This window comes from Rhipicephalus microplus, unplaced genomic scaffold (assembly GCF_043290135.1).
Source record: "Rhipicephalus microplus isolate Deutch F79 unplaced genomic scaffold, USDA_Rmic scaffold_487, whole genome shotgun sequence".
Taxonomy (NCBI): domain Eukaryota; kingdom Metazoa; phylum Arthropoda; class Arachnida; order Ixodida; family Ixodidae; genus Rhipicephalus; species Rhipicephalus microplus.
In genome coordinates this window covers 28,235-32,500 of record NW_027465049.1, presented here as the reverse complement: position 1 = coordinate 32,500, position 4,266 = coordinate 28,235, and the positions used below count along the sequence as shown (strand labels likewise).

At 57.2% G+C, this 4,266-nt stretch overlaps 2 non-coding genes across 2 annotated transcripts; both read right to left on the bottom strand.

Annotated features, from left to right (window-relative positions):
- Positions 1-239: 239 nt before the first annotated feature.
- LOC142794733 (5.8S ribosomal RNA) lies at positions 240-392 on the bottom strand. Its single transcript, XR_012892577.1, has one exon. It is a non-coding gene; the product is annotated as a 5.8S ribosomal RNA (ribosomal RNA).
- Positions 393-2,111: 1,719 nt separating this feature from the next.
- On the bottom strand, positions 2,112-3,926 carry LOC142794736 (small subunit ribosomal RNA). The gene has a single exon (XR_012892580.1). It is a non-coding gene; the product is annotated as a small subunit ribosomal RNA (ribosomal RNA).
- Between the last annotated feature and the right edge of the window lie 340 nt (positions 3,927-4,266).

Here is a 4,266-nt window from a genome sequence, read left to right as displayed (position 1 = left end):
GCTTCCTTCCGACTCGAAGTCCTGCGGCGGTCTCAACGAGGTGCCACATCCTCAATGCAGTCGGTCGCCCCCGTTTCGGTTGGGCTCTGGCACGACGGTCGCCACCGTCTCGCCCTTGAGTGGCCGCTGTTGGCGCTCGCTGTGAGGTGTTCAGCGTGCTGTCCGTGTTGCCGACGCGGTCAAAACGAGTCGACGGCTCACGTTCCCTTGTGCGCCGAAGGCTCTCTTGATATGTGATCCGACCCTCAGACAGACGAAGCCAAGGGAAGACCCAAGGCCGCAATGTGCGTTCAAAGAATCAGTGCTCAGTGTGTCCTGCAATTCACACCAAGTCTCGCAGCTGGCTGCGTTCTTCATCGACCCGAGAACCGAGTGATCCACCGCTTAGAGTCGTGAAAAAGTGTTTGTTCAATTCCGTACAGTCAAAACCAAACGTTTCTGGCACTCGGCCAAACAGTGGCCAAGAAGGGCGCTTTTCAGCGCACGCTTGGACTCCAAAACTCTGCCGCGCCTTTTTCGGCTGCCGCAAATCGAGCAAACGGTGTGTTTCGGACGGCGTTTCGCTTTCGCTACTTGCGAGTGCTTTCGTGGTCCACCCCTCTATAAATACTCGGGAGGCGTCGAAGCCGGTTCTCCAAGCCGGACCCGTAGGTATCGTTGTGTGCTCGCTCTCATTGGCCCGCCTAACCAGAAAATGCCTGCGGTACACCCATTTGGATAAGAGTGCACGCAGATGCGGGCCTCGACGGCTACACATTTCCTCGGGCGGCCGCCTCCCGGCCTCCGTGGAGCGCGGGATGCACGGTCCCATCGACAAGCCTCTCCCGTTTTTACCGTGGCGTCGCGGTTCACCACGGCAGGCGGGTCGGTCTCCTCCGCATAAAAAGGGGGACCCCCGCTTTTTGTTCCACGAAATCGCACAAGCTTTTTTCGCATCCACGGTTTGCCACCGCACACCAAAATGCCGATCCGGCTGCCTACTTTAGCCAACAGGTGGAGCCAGGCGCGCCGTACTTGCGCGGCACTTCCCACGTCCACCGAAGTCGGTGCCAAGGACCACTTTCGGCGCCGGAGCCGCGTACGAGCCTACTCGAGGCGGAAGAACGAAGCCAGCAAGGGCCTGGCCGCAAGTGCGTTCAATTGTCGGGACGTCCAAGTCCCTCGTTCTTCCGTGCTTCCTCTTTCGGCAAGTCGTTGCGGCACCTTCCCAAAGCGCGCAGACCCGCTAATCGCGACGAGCGCGACGTGGCCGTGCCGCCTTTCCCTCGGCAGCAAGCAAAACGCCTGGCAACGTCGACGCTCCCCTAACCGCGATCTCGCACCGTGTTTCGTGTGGCGAATTCAAAAGCCGGCCGGCGCTGCTGCAACCATTACGGTCGGTACGCATACGCCGCGGAGGGCGGGACGGTCATCGGAGCGTGCGGTTCCTCCATCGAGTACTGCGCACCTCGGCCGTCGCATCGCCGTGCCATGACCGGCCGCGCGTCAACGCGAACCGGTGCCAGCGAGATCCCTCGCCTGCAAGAACCGACCGGCAGCCTCCGTCACCCGAGGACGCGGAGGCGCTTGCCGCGGACGGCGGGACGGTATGCACTGGTGCACAGCGGACCCGTCACATCGCCAGTTCCTTGACCGACCGCCGACGCTTGTGCCGTTCCTCTCGTACTTGGCAGTCGCCGCGCGATTGTCGGGTCTCGTTCTTGCACGCTCGAACGGTCGGGAGGGCACTCGGCTGGCGTTTCGGGAACGCGCAGCCTCGCCTTCTACCGACGTAACCACGACTCGCCGTTCGCGCTCCGCCGCTCCTGTTTACAGTACTAGGCGGTCCCGCAGCGGTCGGGTCGCGCATTTCGAGCGCTTCGAGCCACGGTGCAGTGGCGGGTCGAAAGCCGACCTATGAGTGCGTTGCGCCGTTTGTACCCGCGTCCGCCACCTGGCCGACCGTCCAAGGTCGCGGTGTTGGCGTCCGCTGGGCGCAACAATTTGTCACGGGGTGCCGCTCCACATTCAGGCAGCCCCGTGGGGAAAAGCCGACCCCGCGTCCAAACGGGGTCAGCGGCAGAAAGTGTCGGGCGCAGACGCAGCTGAGGCGCTCACCCTTCACAATCCGTTAATGATCCTTCCGCAGGTTCACCTACGGAAACCTTGTTACGACTTTTACTTCCTCTAAATGATCAAGTTTGGTCATCTTTCCAACAGACCGGCGCAACCGAAAGGCCGCGCCGGACATCGGTCCGAAGACCTCACTAAATCATTCAATCGGTAGTAGCGACGGGCGGTGTGTACAAAGGGCAGGGACGTAATCAACGCGAGCTTATGACTCGCGCTTACTGGGAATTCCTCGTTCAAGGGGAACAATTGCAAGCCCCTATCCCAATCACGAAAGAAGTTCCACGGGTTACCCAGTCTTTTCAGACAGGGATAAAGACACGCTGCTTCCTTCAGTGTAGCGCGCGTGCGGCCCCGGACATCTAAGGGCATCACAGACCTGTTATTGCTCTGTTTCGTGCGGCTAGGAGCCGCTTGTCCCTCTAAGAAGGTTGTAAGGTGCTGGGAACCCCGCACCTATTTAATAGGCTAGAGTCTCGTTCGTTATCGGAATTAACCAGACAAATCGCTCCACCAACTAAGAACGGCCATGCACCACCATCCACCGAATCAAGAAAGAGCTCTCAATCTGTCAATCCTCCCAGTGTCCGGGCCGGGTAAGTTTTCCCGTGTTGAGTCAAATTAAGCCGCAGGCTCCACTCCTGGTGGTGCCCTTCCGTCAATTCCTTTAAGTTTCAGCTTTGCAACCATACTTCCCCCGGAACCCAAATACTTTGGTTTCCCGGAAGCTGCCCGCCGAGTCATTTGAGTAACTCAGGCGGATCGCTGGTTGGCATCGTTTATGGTCAGAACTAGGGCGGTATCTGATCGCCTTCGAACCTCTGACTTTCGTTCTTGATCAATGAAAACATTCTTGGCAAATGCTTTCGCAGTAGTTCGTCTTGCGACGGTCCAAGAATTTCACCTCTAGCGCCGCAATACGAATGCCCCCGTCCGTCCCTCTTAATCATTACCTCGTATTCCAAAAACCAACAGAACAGAAACGAGGTCTTGTTCTATTATTCCATGCAAGTTTATTCAGGCGACTCGCCTGCGTTGAGCACTCTAATTTTTTCAAAGTAAAAGCACCGGCCATCTCGAGGCACACAATGAAGTGCACCAAGAAAGAACCGGCATGATGTTCAGTCCGAGCCGTCGCATCGGGTAGATGCACTACTCGTCTGGAACTGAGATCCAACTACGAGCTTTTTAACCGCAGCAGCTTTAGTATACGCTATTGGAGCTGGAATTACCGCGGCTGCTGGCACCAGACTTGCCCTCCAATTGATCCTCGTTAAAGGATTTAGAGTGTACTCATTTCAATTACGGGGCCTCAAAAGAGTCCCGTATTGTTATTTTTCGTCACTACCTCCCCGTGCCGGGAGTGGGTAATTTGCGCGCCTGCTGCCTTCCTTGGATGTGGTAGCCGTTTCTCAGGCTCCCTCTCCGGAATCGAACCCTGATTCTCCGTTACCCGTAACAACCATGGTAAGCAAGTAACCTACCATCGAAAGTTGATAAGGCAGACACTTGAAAGAAACGTCGCCGGCTCGTGGCCATGCGATCAGCACAAAGTTATCCAGAGTCACCACACAATACGGGCCGAAACCCGATCGATCTTGGTCTAATAAAAGCACCCGTTACCCAAAGGGCTCCAGGCTCACTGCATGTATTAGCTCTAGAATTGCCACAGTTATCCAAGTAGGAAGAAACGATCTAAGGAACCATAACTGATTTAATGAGCCATTCGCGGTTTCGCCTTATTTCGGCATGTACTTAGACATGCATGGCTTAATCTTTGAGACAAGCATATGATTACTGGCAGGATCAACCAGGTAATCGTTCGACTGCGCGTCCGTCCTCGCCTTCGGCGGGCCGGACGCAGTCTGTGTGCGGCGGAGGCCACCTTCAGGCGCCCCAACACGCTTATTTTGCACTCCGAGATGACGGCGTTCGAGCTCGCTACGGCACAACCTTCCCGAAAGACGAGTGGGAGCCGTGCGGCAAGAAGCACGTTCATGCTCGCTCTTTTTCGTTGCATCGACTCGGTCGCGCCGTGCGGGTTGCCCAAGCCCGCTGCACTGTCGGTGGACCGGCCGGAACTAGCAACGGAGCCGAGACTGCAAAGCCGCCAGACGACGGGTCACGCCCGCGTCTTCGGCGCTTTCGCATCTGAAT